The sequence below is a fragment of the Falco punctatus genome (assembly GCF_963210335.1).
Source record: "Falco punctatus genome assembly, chromosome: 2".
In the NCBI taxonomy this organism is placed as follows: domain Eukaryota; kingdom Metazoa; phylum Chordata; class Aves; order Falconiformes; family Falconidae; genus Falco; species Falco punctatus.
The window spans coordinates 36533326-36551825 of NC_137581.1; the positions used below are offsets into that span (position 1 = coordinate 36533326).

The 18500-nt window shown below is 40.4% G+C and overlaps 1 long non-coding RNA gene across 1 annotated transcript in view; it reads right to left on the bottom strand.

The window, feature by feature from the left end:
- LOC308059127 overlaps positions 1 to 11416 on the bottom strand; it is a 63019-nt gene extending 51603 nt beyond the window's left edge. Inside the window, exon 1 of the long non-coding RNA XR_013926141.1 lies at positions 1 to 11416. This exon is cut by the window's left edge and continues 34153 nt beyond it. This is a non-coding gene — a long non-coding RNA (uncharacterized lncRNA).
- Positions 11417 to 18500: the final 7084 nt, after the last annotated feature.

Consider the following 18500-nt stretch of genomic DNA (forward strand, 5'->3'; position numbering starts at 1 on the left):
TGTGACAAAACAGACCTCAAGTGACTGCTCTCTTGTTTCTGTAACTTTGTAAAATTTCTAGTAGAAACAAACCATTGCAGTTTCTGCATTACACGATGTATCTTTCTTGATGTGTAGAACAATAATAAAAGCAAAAGTTTTAAAAGTATCACCAGAGGCCCCAAGATGCTAAGGAGGTGAGAGAAAGGGGTGTAGAAGAGATATGTCTTCAATTTCACGTTACTAAGCATAAAGGAATTAACAGAGCCAGTGATATATTGAATCCTATTACCTGTGGCAATTTTACTGGTTTTTAGCTGGTGAGGATTTCTACAGAAACTTTTGCAGTAGATTTTTCTGTGTTTGTAGGTATGTACAATTGGATATATATGCATGTAACACAGAGGAGGTCTAGGAGAACAATATTATACAAAGAAATAAATACATTGGTTATTCATTATTAATATAAGAATAATGAGACAAGAATATTTAGCTGCTAGAGGTTGGAAGACAGAAAAAAAGGGCCATTAGTATTGTACATTGCCTGCCACAAGGAAATTTCAGCACGGTGGTGACAAAAAATACACTGCTCAGTGACATGTAATCAAAAATGTATTTTCACAGCAGCATAGGTACAGTGAGTGGTCAGCACTCTTGTATTCTAAGATTTGTATCCTGAGGTGTGAATGCACACACACACAGACGCACACACATTTCGCACTGATACTGCTCCAGGTCCCAGCTCCTCTGGACCTGTTCATCACAAACCCGTGATATTCACTTCTGGCTGGCAGACAGGGAAGTCCCTACTGAGGCACAGCATACACTCTACTGAGAAACAAACCCCACGGTTCCTGCATGTTGTAGTGTCAGGCTTGATACACGCCATCAGCCATTAGCACAACAGGTAAATATGACTCAGAAAGATTTTACCAAGTTTTATCAAGTTCTGGTGTGAATGGACCCCATTACCCTCAAGCTGCTACTGCCCATTACTAAATATTAAAGGTGAGCAACCAGTTCATTACCAACAATTTACCCAAGGTCATCTTCCCCACCAACGATCTTCCTAAATACACTTTCTAAAAAGATCAGCTTATAAAAACCGTATTAAATATTTTGTACTTTAACTTGGAAATACTGTTCATTTGTATCACACAGTACAATTTTTATTCACTAATTTACTAATTTTGTAATTTATTTTTGTACTCTGCACTTTGGATCAAGTATCAGATACAGATTAAAATTTGGTTCCAATAAATATTTATGTGGTTTAATGTCAATTTTTGTTAATAATTTTACTATAATGTTCAATCAGTTCAATCAGACTTGGTATTTTAAAATAGAAAATTATACCACATATACTCATCCCCAGTAGTCACTCAGATCAATTTAAAAAGAAAATTATCATTTTGGCAGCATCTTAAGAATTGAAAGAAGTAAGCTCTCACTTGAGAAATGGCATTAAATGATAAGACTCCTAAAAACATCAGATGCAGCTTAACCCAAAATATTAAATTGCAACCCTAAATGCACATTTTGAGGGGTTATGTGAGTGTATACACAATAGGCGTGCATATATGTACACTAACGAAATGCACCTTTGTGGTACTGCAGGATTTATATAAAATGTCATGGCAGTCAAGTATATAAAATCATAGATTCATAGAATGGTTTGGGTTGGAAGGGACCCTTAAACAGCATCTAGTTCCAACCCCCCTGCCATGGGCAGGGCTAGATACCTCCTCTACACTAGGTTGCTCAAAGCCCCATCCAACATGGCCTTGAACACTTCCAGTAATGGAGTATCCACAGCTTCTCTGGGCAACCTGTCCCAGTGTCTCACTACCTTCACAGTAAAGATTTTCTTCCTTATATCTGATCTAAATCTACTCTTTTTTTTAAGTTTAAACCCATTACCTCTTGTCCTATCACTACAGGCGATTGTAAAAATTGTACTGAATAACTAATGGATTTCTAATAAATTGCAAAACGTGTTTGAAATTGAATGACTATAATTACTGTTCTGAATAACTATAGAATGTTTGACTACTTTTGTTGTTGTTGTTGTTGTTTCTTTACCCAATAACGATTCTGATCTGAAATGGTTGGTATTTCAGTTTCCTAATACACAGTAAATGTTGGGGTTTGTAATTGCTGTATGGAGAAGCTATCTTACATTTTAATCTTCATTTTGTGTCTTTAGCGCCAGTACAAGCTCATGTTAATTGGCTGTGTAGGTAGAGGCAATTTACCACTCTACTGTGTTTTCCCATGGCTACTATTTAGCTCATTTTGAGGGATTTTTTGGGTGTAAAAAGATATGGTGTCCCCTTTACTCTCCTCTTCAATACACTTTGGGGTACACAAAGACAAATAAATTCAATTCCAGTGCTTCTTGTACTTATCCGTTACTTCTACTCTTTGTAAATAATAATCCCATTCTGTTACAGTGTCGTGGTTTAACCCCAGTGGGCAACCCAGCACCATGCAGCCGCTTATTCACTCCCCCCACCCAGAGGGATGAAGAGGAGAATCAGAAAGGAATGTAAAACTCAAGGGTTGAGAGAAGAACAATTTAAAAGGTAAAGCAAAAGCCACACACACAAGCAAAGCAAAGCAAGGAATTCATTCACTGCTTCCCATGGGCAGGCAGGTGTTCGGCCATCCCCAGGAAAGCCGGGCTCCACCACGTGTAACGGTTACTCGGGAAGGCAAACACCATAATGCCAAATGTCCCCATCTTCCTCCTTCTTCCCCTAGTTTATATACTCAGCATGACGTCATATGGTATGGAATAGCTCTTTGGCTAGTTTGGGTCACCTGTCCTGGTTGTGTCCCCTCCAATTTCCCGTGCCCCTCCAGCCCTCTGGCTGGCAGGGCCCAAGGAACTGAAAAGTCCTTGACCGAGTACAAACATGACCCAGCAACAACTAAAACCATCAATGTCCTACCAACATTGTTCTCACATCAGAGCCAAAACACAGCACTGTACTAGCTACTAAGAAGAAATTAACTCTATCCCAGCTGAAACCAGGACATACAGTTTCAATCACCGAATCCCATAAGGCTGGGCCCTGTGTGTATTATATTGAGCTGCAACGGAATGCTTTGACAGTGCATCAGGTGGGTTTCTTCATAGTTCAAAACTTACTTTCTGTTGTGGATCAAGACCAAATACAAAACCTAGAGCTTAAGCTAGAAGATATGAAATACACTGCATTTCTAAATGTTATTTTCTAACTAAAAGTAAATGCCTGAAAAATGAGGACTATATTTTGCCAGAAAATGAAAGCAAATACATAAAACATTGACTAAAATAACAGAAGATTCCTGAATGCAGTCCATTATGCCCCAAGTCATTCTCTGGGTGAAAAAATGTGCTTCACACTCAAACCATTTATTTTTTATGTCTTGTAATAAGCAAGCTCTAAGCACAGTTCACTGTGTGATAGATTTGCTTCCACAAAGTTTAGCCTCCCTCAGTCCCAACCTGCTGACAGAGTTCCTTTGAGAAAAATATCAGCAAGGGCCAATGACAGAGAGGTCACAACTACTGATATGTTTCATGCATTTTTATATAGAATAATTGCCCTCTGAAAAAGAAGACATCTGCAAATATATAGGAAACTCCCAAGAAAATATTAATTCACTTAGAATAAAGACTGAATGTTGACAGTAACACAGGAGCTCCACCACTTCAGTCAGAATCTAATTCTTAAATCTGTATATGAAAAAGAAAGTTAGAAACTATTATTTAAGCAGCAGGTGATTGTGTAAGATTTTTTAGAAGCATACCAGCTTATCTAGTGCAGGGAAAAATAAGGCAAATAACTCCCACTGTAAATCTGCATTAACTGATAGTTCGTTTCACTGTCCAACCAAAATTCCTTGCATTGAATGCAAGAGAGAAGATTAACAGAAAGATATCTAATGACACATTATGGGACTGACCCCTGGCCAGTGTGACTAATAAAGCAGTAATTTATTGCAGTTTCTGGAAAACGATCAATTAGACAGAAGCAATACCTGGAACAAAGTTATTGCAGTATTGTTCCACATTTGGTTACTGCAAGACCCTGATAAAGGAATAGCTGTGTCTCAGATACCAGGTATGAATGTCCAGGCTAGTATTCATACAGCATAAAAAAACTCCCCCTGAAATCCCAGCAAATGATCTTTCATATAACAAAGTATACACCTGTTTATTAATAAACCACTGGGCACTTTTTGCTGACCTTCTGCTGTTGCCTCTCAGCTCTGGTGCATGTTTTTTTCCAACATCTGAGGAGTAATGTGCATTACAGCACTCTCTGTTTACTCCCATCTGTGAAGGGCAGTTTGCTAGCATGGCAGTTAACTCATGTTTGTCTATTTTGATAAATAATTGAAGCCCAGAAATTACCAGCTGAAATTGAGATCATATGACCAGATGTAGTGGTTTGCTAACATCTACTTCTGAGCTACTTATTTCTCCCTGTCAGAATGACTAACTCAGGCACAGGTGTAGGTACTTGGACTTCTAAACTTAAGAGTAAGATTCAGTCCTCGGTACCCAAAGAGTTATGTTATGAAAAACAGCATAAACAGCACTATGAGAGGGGAAACAGTATAAACAACTTAATCTTGGAGTCAGGAGTATGACAGAAGTCTCTGAAGCCAGGAATTTAGTGTCCTGCTTTAGTGCCCTGATTACTTAATTTACCACATGACTTGTGCTATGTTGTAAAGAAAATAAGATTGTTTAAACATAAATATATGTATATATACACAGATAATGTGTATGATAATATGACAGACGTGTACACACACACACATACATTTTTTAAAGTAGAGACCTCTCTGTAATAGCTATTGTTACAGCAGGTACCCAAACACTGGGATCTGGCCAAACATTTCCTATTACCATGTAAACTTAAGCCATGAGGCTTGTACTGCAGGACTGAAGTAAAGAGGAGGACGTACAACTTACTACAAGATAACTAGTAGTCACATGGAGCCTTTCTCAGTTTTTAGTGGGAAGACATGAAGAGAAAGCAGGAGCATTCAGGAGGAAACCAGATTTTAGATATATTGACTCATGAAATAGACAAACACTAACAGTTCCTGGGTTATCCTAGTAATAGGCACCAAAATAGTGTCATTGTCAGATTATTTTCATTAAAAGGATAATTCATTATATAATTGTTACCTCTGCTGAAATCTTCTTGTTCACGGTGACTTAACCAACCTAACTATTCATAAAAATGTCTTAAACTTAGACAGCTTCTAGACATCTATCTAAATTATGGCAACGTAATCCCACCTGTGGCTGGAATCCTGGCTTTGTAGAAAATAGATAAACAGGTACTTCCAGAATTAAGCTTTTCTTAGCTATCTTAAGACAGCTGCAATGAGCCATGTATTTTATATTCTTATTTATAGAAAAAGTTGAGCAACTAGTTTAGTCAAAGTACTCAGCTACTAGATGTTGCACTAATGTTATACTTAATTTATTTTTTATCCCTGGCTTCTATTATTTTATCTGCTCCTACACAAAAGAAACATTATACTGTTCTTTCATTTAGACTCAGTGAAGGCAGTTCACATATCAACTGTAACCAGGTTTGTGATTGATGGCAGCCATTAATATCCTCTAACAGAACTATATACACAGATACATGCACGTGATACATTTAGGTTCATTAATCAAAGTGGTTCAAGGAGACTGCTTTTTTATCTGGTTTTCATAAAACAATTAATTGATGTAAATTTACCTTCTGTTCTGCACCATGTGGCTTTGAAGGTTCATAAGATTCAATACTGGCACTCAATAATGAAAGTTAATTTCACAATTCCATCATCTATAACTGGAGGTTGTATACTCATGAACCTAACTCTACAGTTTTCCTGTGGTTTGTTGTTTTTTGGTTTTTTTTTTAATAATTAATGTGGAACAAATCTTACCCTTTCAAAGAATCAGAGAATGATAGAATCATAGAATTGTTTAGGTTGGAAAAGAATCTTGAGATCAAGTCGGCACCACTAACCTAGCACTGTCAAGTCCATCACTAAACCATGTCCCTAAGCACCACACCTACATGTTTTATAACACCACCAGGGATGGTGATGCCACCACCTCCCTGAGCAGCCTGTTCCAGCCCTTGACAACCTTTTCGGTGAAGAATTTTTTCCTGATGTTCAATCTAAACCTCCCCTGGTGATACTTGAAGCCATTTCCTCTTGTCATGTCACTTGTTATCTGGAAGAAGAGACTGACCCCCACCTGCCTACATCCTCCTTTCAGGTAGCTGTCAAGAACAATAATGTCCTTCCTGAGACTCTTTTTATCCAGGCTAAACAACCCCAGCTCCCTCAGCTGCTCCTCATAAGACTCGTGCTCCAGACCCCTCACCAGCTTCATTGCCCTTCTCTGGACACGCTGCAGCACCTCAACATCTGTCTTGTAGCGACGGCCCCAAAACTGAACACAGTATTCGAGGTGAGGCCTCAGCAGTGCCGAGTCCAGGGGTACAATCACTGCCCTTGTCCTGCTGGCCACGCTGTTTCTGATACAAGCCAGGACGCTGTTGGCCTCCTCAGCCACCTGGGCACACTGCTGGCTCATGTTCAGCCGGCTGTTGACCAACACTCCCAGGTCCTTTTCTGCCAGGCAGCTTCCCAGCCACTCTGCCCCAAGCCTGTAGCGCTGCCTGGGGTTGCTGTGACCCAAGTGCAGGACCTGGCAATTCTCCTTGGGGAACCTCATACAATTAGCCTCAGCCCATCAGTCCAGCCTGCCCAGATCCCTCTGCAGAACCTTCCTGCCCTCAAACAGATCAACACTCCCCCACAGCTTGGTGTCATCTGCAAACTTACTGAGGGTGCACTCAATCCCCTTGTCCAGACCATTGATAAAGATATTGAACAGGACTGGCCTCAGTACTGAGCCCTGGGGAACACACTTGTGACCAGCCAATTACAATTGGATGTAACTCCATTCACCAACACTCTTTGGGCTCAGCCATCAGCCAGTCTGTCAACAAACAAAGAGTACACCCATCCAATCTACGACCAGCCAGTTTCTCTAGGAGAATGCTGGAGATTAGAAAGTTAGAGACATGAGTTTTAAATGTTTGTGCCCCATCTGCTTTGTATTCTAGCTTTTACATTCAGTACATACTGCCTGATAGTCTGTCAGGGAGTTTATATACAGCACAGGTGTATAAAAATCCACATATGCTGCACAATTCACTTCTGTCCTTCAAGCCTATTCAATCTTTTGACTAGTCATGGTTGTGTAATTAACTCTTTTTTACCTTTGGAGAACATTTCTTCACCTTTTTATGCTTCACCAATGTACCTCCCCAAAAGATGTGTAAAATAGGGAAGACACAAATATGGCATGTCAGGAATAAGATATGGTGATTCTGTGTCAGAAGAGACACAGAAAACAATTTTAAATCTATTAGCTGTGATAAGCAAAAAGCAAAACAGTCTGGCAGGAAACTTAATCCAGTGTTGCATACAGATCCACAGTTAGTAAGCTGATAGAGAAAAGAGAACCAGCATCAGTTACTACACAGAAGTTCCACTCTCTCAGCCTGAGACAAAGTATGATATAAGGGGGTTAGGCAAGTTACCATTTAATATAAAAAAAAGCACAGCAGTTAAATACTTGGGAAAATACTTCCATGGTGATCCCAAAACTTTTTGAAGGGCATTCTGTACATGTATTTTTCTTGTGCAAGTCTGTTAAAGTTCAAGAGAGACCACTCATTTATTTCTGCAATGTATTTATTCATAACAATTTCTGGGCTCATTATATGCACCTCCAAGGCAAAGACGATGTTACAAACGTATCTTTCCTCTAAAAAACTTTCATAAATGGAGATAACAGAATAAACAAATGTGCACCGACATTTGTTTTGTAAAGCTTCTCAGAAATGAGAAGGAATGGATCACATAGAATTACCTACTCTTTAGGGCATCAGTGTGAGTAATGTAAGATATAAATTAATCTCTTCCATTCTGTTTGTCCTTTTCTGATCTGGGACTTCTATTTATGGTTCTGCTTTTAAAATTATTTCTTTACAGCCACGTAATAGAGTATTTTTGGGTGATGGCCTTTTTTTCCTGTTTTTTTTGTTTTGGTTTGGGTTGGGTTTTGGGTGGGTTTTTTTAGTAAAATGCAACAGTAATTAAAAGGTCTAGAGTTGACCCTTCACTGAGGGGAGAGATCAAGTCTTAAAATTTGAAATTTTTTACAAAGCACAATTTTTATATGAGCTATGATGTTTATTCTAAGTAACTTACTGATTAAAACAAAGGTGAAGAGGGAAGCTGCATGCACAATAGTTAGCTGTCCTCCCTAAAGTTCTTACAAAAATGAGACACTCTATTTAACTATTTTTAATGAAACAAACTAATTATTTTTTTAAAAAAAGTTATTATCTGATCCTAGCAGTCACTGTTTGGAGGAGACTAATTCATCAATCGTTGTCCAACTTCACACTTTTGTGACACTGACCAGAATTTCAGAGTGACTGTGACCTGGTACTCTTGTAATTTGATATAAAGTTTATTTCAGAGAAGCCAATGACACCTTGTCCTATGATGAAGTCTCTACAGAGGAGGGCCAGTCCTGAAGTCTTAAATTAAATGAAAAAGCTTGTGCAGCAATTTTCAAACTAGTTGTTATGAGAAGAACTGGCTGGTTACAGCTTTTAGCCTTCAACTCATCTACCCTGCAGGTTGCCTAGAACTGAAAACTTCAGGTAGAATTGCTTTCCACTTAGACTTCTATTGAATTAGCAGAAGGTGATGCTCCCTCTCACAGCCACCTTCTCTCCTGGCATCACTCCAGAAGATGTGCCTTACCAAGCTCTCCTGGAAATGAACCTCTAGGTGTATGGATGAATCCCTAGATGGCCCCCCTGAAGACAAGTCTTTAAGTGGTTATCCCTCTTCCTGCTTCCCCAAGCCCACCACAGTTTGCCAGGTCTTTTTAGATTTTTTTGGCCTTTATCCATGGCAAGGGTTTCCTTACTGTGTCTTGACTCAGTTGCATTTGTGCCTCCCTGGTAGACACGTGATTTATTCCATATGCACTTTCTCTGTTGTAAATATCCTGAAGAGCCACACCAACTACTCAGCTTGTGCATCCCTTCCCTCTCCAGATGTAGACCAAGTGATGTTAGCTTATGCCGATGCAGCTGGAGAATAATTTCCAATTGTGGTGGTATTGCCATAGATTCCCTGATGTCTCTTGAAGTTCTTCTATTAATCATTGCGGTACTATTTTTTAGAAACTCAGTAACAAACTCAAGTTTGATGTCTTTAAGTATATGGGGAACATAAGGATGTGTGGACACCTGGAATGAAAGGACATCTGGTTTGTGAGAATGTATGACTAACAGATACTCAACATAAACACTACCCGCACCTTCACTCCTCCCCCACCAACAAAACCAAAAGACAGGAAAAGTAGTAAATTAACCACCCAGATACATAAACTTAGAAACATGAACAGGAGATAATGGAGGAATCACAAGGACTAGGACTGTCAGGTCACTCACTGATTGACAGGCTACTGAGAGACTCTACTAGAACTTTGTAACTGATGAGGGAGGGTAACAAGATTATCATGGGTCTCATGGGAAAGAACAAACCTACAATGGGGTATTTTATGGGATTAGGGGATTGTGAAAAACTTACGGAATGCTTTAAGGGGATTGTGGGAATATGCAGAAGTTGTTCCAGGGTGTTTAAGAAAAGGGCTAAGGTTGAGGAAAGGGAGGGATCAAAGTGTGACACCTACAAGCATGGAAAGATGAAGAAGTGATTGACACTTCTGATCAAACCCTGCATCTGATCATTTATCTCATTTTTAAATCCCGTACATTACTAATTTCTGTGTGATCCTGCCATCTGTTCTCCATGTGATGTGGGTTGGGGGATGATCTGCTAGTGAACATCAAGTTTGAATAGCCAGTGTGCCACTCGCATCTGACCAGAACCTGAGGTCTGAGCATACGACTGGGAATGGGTCCCAGGGTCTGGGCATGGATGTCAAACTTAAAAGCCCATGCTAGTATCTGAGGAGGTTTTGTGAATCTAGTGAGGATACATGATTCACTGGTTAGCTTCAAACCACACAGAGCAGGAGGAAGCCTGCATTGTCTGCGCTCAGGGTGTATGTAAGCACTGCCGGTGTTCGTGTGCTGGAAAAGGCCGTGCTGCCTCTGTTTTGGCATGTGTGGCCAGCCACGTGCCAGCTGTGCTTGTATCTTTGGGACACGCATACCACTTTCTGTTGGCAGCACCTGGAAATGAGAACAGCAGCAAGCAGACCGAGAGAGGAAATCTCCTGGGTCTACGAGTCCTAATTCAGCCTGTCCTTAGCAAAGCCCTCTCTATCTCATTCATGTGAAGGTTATCTGCAAAATATGTCACAGTGCCACTTACTCAAGGAAGGGCAATAACTTCTTTCTAAAGATAACTGACCTAATCCCTCAAGTGCTCGGGAACAGGCCAGCCAAAATAATCACCTGTTTGAAGTTCCTTTTTTGAAGACAAGGATTTCCTTTATTTCTCCTGTCTGGTCTATTCCATGACAGAGTAACTCAAATGAATCCCTAAAGAAAGTTCTTTCCAACTATCATCCTGGTGTCTCCTCAACAAAGTAAATATATGGTGGTATTTGAGAGTTATGGAGGAGGGCTATAAAAATATTTGTTAAACATCTATTAACATAGTTTTCCCAACATTTTAACTCAATAGTTTTACCTCTGGTTCACAAAGGATCAAATTATCTAAATCACATAGTGACAAAAACATTCTCAGAGGATTTATTAAGCTTTATATTAGCATTTGACTTCTAATGAATACCAAGATTTTCCAATATAGAGAAAACAAAATTATTTTAGTTGCCCTGTCGCTAGGCTTTGCTGTCACAGTTCACCCTCTAATACCTTCTGGTTTCTGCAGAACACGTAATCACATCGTAATTTCCAGAGTGCCAAATGTGAACATGAGTGTACCTATGCATCAACTAATATAACCCCCCAAAACACATCTGTTTTTACATTTCACCTTAACAATATGATCAGGTTAACAATATATTTAAAGTTAATGAATTGATTATTTTAGACTAAGCAAGAAGCACAATCACGCATTTTACTGTGCAAATAAATAACTGCTTGCTGTCAGTGCCCTTGTATTGCTGTTTGCACCTCCAAATTAGTCTTGAACATTTATTAATAAGATCTCAAGGAATGTTTCCATTGATGGTTTCTAAAACTGACTGGTAGTCTAAGGAATTGAAAAGTCTTGCAGAAGAGTATTTTTAGTCATTCAATATATATGTGCTTATAATCTGATACGGCAGAAATCTCAGCAACTTAACAGCATTATATGGCAATTTCCCCAATAACCAGAACTATATGTTAGTGTTTGCCTAACAAGTCAATTTACATTTGACCTAACAATATGATCAAGTTAACAATAGTTTTAAAGTTAATGAACCAGTTATTTTCAGAGTAATCAAGAAGCACGCACACTCATTTTACTCATGTTCAAGAAATGTTTTCTTTCGTCTGAGTGAACCGTGCTATTCCTGTTATTCCTGAGCGTAAAGCGACAGACCAGCTTTCGTATTGGCAAGTGCATTTTGCAGCCACGATTTTTTTACGGAGCAATTAAATTATTGTGAATCACCAACATCACATGTCATGCAAACATGCTGCAGAAGTGACACAGGTACTTGTTCCTGTGAGCAAATCTGATAACCGGATAATGCTCCTGCAGAATTGTAGCCATGTTCGAGGCGGCTGTATTCAAATCTGTCAGAGAAATTGCTGCATCCCAACGTGTCAACATATTCCAGGCGTTATGCAGCACACACACAAAATGTGTCATGCCAACTAGAAGCGGACTCCAAGGATGCGGAACTCCAGGCCGCGAGGCGGCCGCCCCAGCGCTGCCCCCCCCCGCCCACCCACCACCCCCCGCCGCCCTCAGTGCCCGGCCCGGGCCGGTGCCGCCCAACTCGGCGGCCGCGGAGCCAACCGCCGCCCGGAGCCCGACGCCGGCCGGTGCCCGGGAGCGGCCCCGCTGTCCCCACCGCCGGCCGCCTCCACCGCCCGGGCACGGCCGCCGCGTGCGACCCCCGGCACCGCGTGCCCAGGCGGGGCGCGTGCGCGCGATTCGAGCCGTCGTCCGGGAAGCGGCTCCCGCGCGCCCCGTCAGAGACCGCGCGGTCGCCCGGCCAGGGGCGCGACGCGGAGCCCCCGGCACCGGCGGGCGGGGAGCTGCGGGCCCGCGGGGCGCCGCTGGGCCCGGGGTGGCGGCTGGCGCTCGCCCCCGCGCCCCGGCCGCCGGCTGGGCTCCCCCCGCGCCGGGCTCCCGCCGCGCTGCCCACCCCGCCCCCTCCTACCGCTGCTCCCTGGCGGACGCTCCGCTCCCAGAGACTTCCCCGATCGGCGCCGTCTGAGCGCGTGTGCGTCTGCCCCCGCTCCGGGTGTCACACCGACCCCCGGCGGGGCCGTCCCGGGCCGGAACGAGAGAGGACAATGTGGTTTCGTACAAATGTAGCATTGCTCTCTCATAGGCAACACTGTCCCACCCAGGAGTTCCTCATTAAATATGTCCCGAAAAAGGGTATCGGTGGAGAGGTATCTGTGGTGACTAAGCAAGGAAAATTGTTGGGGGATGTGAAATCACACATAGGGCTTGGTTTAAATCTTAACAATGGACAGTCATTCTGCATAAAGTTTCTGCCTAGGCTACCACCCACAGCTCACTTGTAGCTGACTACCATCATCTGTTTGTTGGAGGCTGCCTGCTTCAGTCCCTGATTCTGAGGACACTTTATTCAAAATAAACGGGTTACTTTAAAATGTGTAAATAGCAAATCTTTATTTCCAGTCATTTTGACGTTGCAAATTACAGAGTACTTGTAACAGCACTTCTGTAAGGAGATCTAATGGGGAGAATAATCTCGGACAGAAGGACAAGGGGCAGCAGGACTAAACTGGCAATGTCAAACTTTGCTGTTAATAGAGCCACAAAGAGGCTGTTTAGCCGCAGGACAGATGTACCAATGCAAGTATGCAACACCAAAGGTGGGAAAGTAATACTAGATGTGACAGGTTAGGACATAAACATCAGTAGCAATGCAGTCCAGAGATCAGTAGTGATATAAAGCTGAATAATGAGACTCAGAGGCAGGTTCATTAAGAGTTCCAGTATTTTCACCAGAATCCATATTCCCTTGCTATGAGCAGATACCTCATTATCAGATACAGCCAGCTCAGCAAGATGTCAAGGGTGAAGAAAGTCATTGCTGTGTTTTAGTGTGGGAGTGACAGCCATAGGTTTAACTGTACCAGATGGGCAAACCTGTAGCATCTGAACAGTTTCAAGTGTGGATCTGTTGCAGAAACTGTGATGTGAATGGCTGCGGGCAAGCTCTCCTGGTGGAAAGCCTTCTGGATCTACACCAGAAGTGAGGAAATGAGCCAGCACCGGTTGTTTAAGCCAACATCAGCAGGTCTCTCAGGACTCAGCTGTCTGCTCATCCCACCCTCAGTCCACAGTAAAGTGGTGCATAAATAACTGTCTAAGGAACACAGGTATCTTCTGTCTGTAGACTGCTCTTGACTCCACTACCATAGGATATGTGTGACTTTGGGCTATGAGAAGACTTTCCAGTACTGAGATCCTTGCAAGAAAAGATCAGCCATGCCTGAACTACGTAACATACACTTTTTTTTTATGTTTATATTTTATATATTTTATAAATGTATATAGTTATATTTTAAAATACACATTTTAAAAATACAACATCTCTCATTGTGCTGTAATAATCGGTGTCAGTGAAAACAGAATTAAATGATACAGCAGCTTTTGTAGTGTCAGTGGTACAAAACTTGTTTCACTGAATAAAGGTGTCAATAGACATAAATCACTTGCACAGAAAATTCAGGTCAGAGAATTTCTTAACAACTTCCTATATTTCTTATTCCTTCCCTGTAGTCCCTGCTAGAAACTGAAGATGACCTCAGCAGTTAGCAGCCTCAGAACTTTACACTGCAGCAATGCCTCCACCTCAGTGCTGCTGAGTGAAAATGCTATACTCCACTGCAAGTGAAGAGGCAAAACCAGACACCCATGTTCTGTTCAGAATTTTTTTTCTCTCCTTTTCAAGGGAAAATACGGTTTTTTCTTCTCTTTTGAAATTTTTTGTGCTGAATTTTTATTTTTCATGGAAAAAAAAAAGTTTTACTTGAAAATATACAAAACCCTAAAACCACTGACCACTGGTCAGTCAATTTGGTAAGACACTCACTTGTTGCTGTTGTTGTTAAGGAAGTGTTCCTCAATCAACACTCAGTTTTGAGTCAATAGAAAGCAACAAGAAAAATTTCAGAGCATCCTTAAAACTCAGAGCATTCAGAGTCCCCAACAACAGAGGACACTCTGTTTGATTCAAAGGGTTATTTGAGTGTTCTTACATCAGTGGTTCCTTAACCTTCCTTGCTTTTTCTGTTAGTGCTGGGATTCATAACACCTTAAATGTACGAAGACCAAGGTTTACATCTACTGATGCAAAATGTCTTGTTTGTGTCCTTCAAATGATAAAGCGTTACCATGAGTTTGTAGCCAAATAAGGCAGATTTATTGCTGTCTTTGTGCTGGTGAGGTTGAAGGCAGCTGGATTATATCACCACAACTTGTTTTCAGTCTCTCTCCTGGAAACTACGTAGAAAATTCTACAGAAAAGGCAGCTGCACAGAATGGCTAGGAATTATAGTTTGCACAAATTTTACTGTTTGATTTCTTTATTACTGGTAGCATTAGTTTTGGCTTTTAAACTCTTTGGTGCTGTGTACTAGTAGTGGCTGAATGGTTGTAAGAATAATCTGTGAAACACAATATAATTCTAAGTTACCTGGATAGACCTTGATTTTTTTGTTGTTCATGTTGTTGGTTTTAGTTTTAGTTTTATTTGTAGCAGCCAAGAACCCAGCAAATTCTCAGAATAAACTGCATGGCCCTTACTACACACAACTGCCCATGGCTTAAGCAAAGTGTTAGTCTTTCACTGACATCCATAGCTGCCAGAAAATGATGATACACTGCCAGTGTAATGTGCAGATGTTAGTAATCATGAATTCAGTGTTGGGCATAAAGGAATGTTGAGAAAGAAATGCCAGAGACTGGCCAGCAACATTGCATGTGGCCAGAATTTTTCACTGCGTTCACATGTGTGCTGCGATACTGTTTGTGCACCTTCTGTCCAGATATATTTGAACACACTAGGGAGTAACTTCCTAATCAGCTGTTACCTGCTGTCCATCTGCTATCCCAAATACCATGTGTCCTCTATAAAATGTACCAATATTTGCTTGTGGCTCATTACTTTTATTGTATGCAGGATATGCTATTCTGTAAAATAATAGATGTCCATTAAAGGGTGGTATTCGTATCACCTAACCTTGTGCTTCTGAAAGTCTGATGTTTAGTTTAGACTGCAGTATTGCTTCCCAATACAGTCAAATGAAAGTTAGGCATCTGTAAAGGGAGTTTAGTCCCTTTCTGAGACAGATCTAGAACAGTGATGGTGAAGTCTTTTCTGAAGGCAATTTTCTCTTTCTTCTGAATACAGAGGGGACCAAATATCACTGGTTTATGTGCTGAAGTGAGATGATACTAACCTACAAGGAAGATTAATATTAATCTGACTAAATGTGGTTGTCTATAACCTTAGGCACTTTTTATAATCTTTGAAGAGAAACATGTGCAACGCACCTCATTCTACAGTTAGATGTCTAAAACAAGTGAGCAAAATCACATGCTAGACCCATTCTTTCTTCTGTATTGACTACAGTCAGGTACACAAAGTCACTACCGCAGACATTGTTGAGATGTATCCTACCACCAGTAACATCCTTTACAGAAGGTTTAATAATGATGTATTTGTATAAAGACCATTTGTCAGTTAGACTTGTGTGCTTCTGAATATAATTACTTTTCCCTGTGCTGAACAGATACTATGTGAACAAATAATATTCACCTGCAAATACTTATTCCCTAAATTATTGTTATTGTTATTTAAGAATGGAGGTTCAGGTTCTACTCAGCCTGAAATTCACCAACAATTCCCAATGATTTAAATCAAGTTAGGATAGCAATGTAAGTTACTAGAGAGTGGTTTGTTTTTCGATTATTTTTTTTTTCTTTTCTGAGAGATATGAACATATTGCGTTCAGGGTTCTTCACACCTTAAATACATGAAGACAGGGGTTCAAGTCTTCTGGTAGATTGTAGCTTCTTATGTGTTGCCATAATAGTGCACCATTACCTTAGCTTGTGAACAGTAGCAGGATTCAGATGAGAAAGGGAAAGCAAGCTACAAGTGGGGAAGGGTGCTTTTTTGCTTGGGACTTTTTTTGGTGGCTTTTTTTTTTGGTTGTTTTTTTTCAAGAAATGACATCTAGCTTTAAGGTAGCAAACACATACTTTGTCACTGAGTCAAGCTGGCTAATTTCTAGAAGTGGTGAGCACTCAGAAATTTTCATCAAAAGTGAAAGTTTCATAAGCGATTCTATCAAACAAAAGCAATCATTATTTGATCCTGTAGAAAAACCATTTTTTTCTTAAGTCAAGTGTGAATTTCTTACACGTCCCCTCTGCATGCATCCTCAGGGTATATGAACTTTTATACTCCACCAGCTACACCACATGGCTATGTAGCTCAACTTATTGCATCTCTTGCTTTTAGCCCTCAGAATCCTCAGGGAGAAATCCAGGGGGTGCTATCAGAGTCATAGTAAATCAGTGAGATTCTCACTGGCTCTAAAAGAACATCAGATTAGAACCTTGTATTAGCTCAAGTACCAAGAATTATAAAACTTGCAAAAGACTGGTATATGTTTCCTTTTAAATTCGGGATAACGTATTTGTTACTTGGATTGACTGAAAGTAAAATAAAATAATAACATCTCTCTCCCGTGTCTTTCTCTCTAAGCTTACTTCCCCCCCAAAATCAAAATGGAATAAAATAAAGGGAAACTTTCTGTAGCCAAAGCATTAAGATGGATAAAAGCTAATATGTCTGTCAGCCTGGCAAGAAATAGCGGCTGCACTAGAGACAGTTGACCACCAAATGGTATCCTAGCAACATACAGTAGCATCGTTATACATAGTGCTATCAAGCCAAATTTATCCTTTTCAATATCTTAGCTTCAAGAGAACAGGGATGAATACAGAGCAAAGGATGAAAATGGTGCCTATGAGAAAGACAACATGGGGTTTTAATTTAAGCAGAGGTTATATGGAATGTCTGTGTCAAAAGAATAAAGAGCATCGCATTTTTGTGATGAGATACCTACCAGTGGTAAGACACTCTCAGACAATCATGATTCTATTTGCTTTCAGAATACTAAGCCTGTGTATATTTTAGCTTGGAATAAAATTTGCAGTATGACTTCATTTTAATTCAGTTTAAATGTTTCCATTTCATTGGAGAGGGGCAAGGAGAAATATACTTTAATTACTCAACATTTCTTAATCTTTGAAAAATATCTAGGCAAACTCACCTATAAATCGTGGCTTTCATAAACAATTATAGCTTTCATTATTTCGAATATTAAATTGGATAATTACAGCTCTGTTGATAAACTCTCAAAATTGAGCAGTTTCCTCTTTTTAGACCATAAATTGCCTTCTATTCTCTTGTTATATTTAGAGCCATTGATCCTACACTGTCCATGTAATTTACCAATGTGCATAATGATTATGACTGTAAATAGCCTTGTGAAAGAGAGGACAAATAAACCTATGCACAAAGTAATTACAGGATGTTTCCCTTCTTCAGTTTTGAGCAGAGATTAGAAGAACCCACTAAGCATCTAGACCTTACAGACCAGAAGATCTGGACTCTCCTGTCCAGCATAAATTAGCATGTTTTCACCGAGCCTAGCTGAAGTGAGGACACCTGACCTCAGCTGGGGGTTTGGCTGAATGCAACAAGACTACTGATTATGCAGACAGAATTAAAGGCAGGTAGGATAGTAGTTTTTACTAAAAGTTACTCCTGCAAACATGACCTCAAGCAGAAGGTAAAACTGTCTCCCTTCAGTAGCAGATGTACTGCCAAGTAAGCAGTACGTTGCAAATATCAGAACAGTGTGCCAAGCTACTGATCACTAATCATTTTTAACTTATAGTCCAAACATTATCCTTGCAGAGGATACACAGCACAGGGAATGGATTTACAAGGCTATGTTTTATGATATACTAAGCATTTTTACATGCACCAGAAAATACATGTGAAAAAGATTTCCACATGACACTCTGCATTAGAGGGCTTTTCGGAGACTTAGCTAAGGGGGGTGGGGGAGGTGTAAAGAAAAAGAAAATACACATTTTTTAAAACAGCATATTTGAAAAAAAGTTTTTAATCCAACATTCAGTCTCTCCCTTAATTTGTATTTCTAATTCCTTTCAATGATCTGTTTTGGAATAGGCTATTTAGC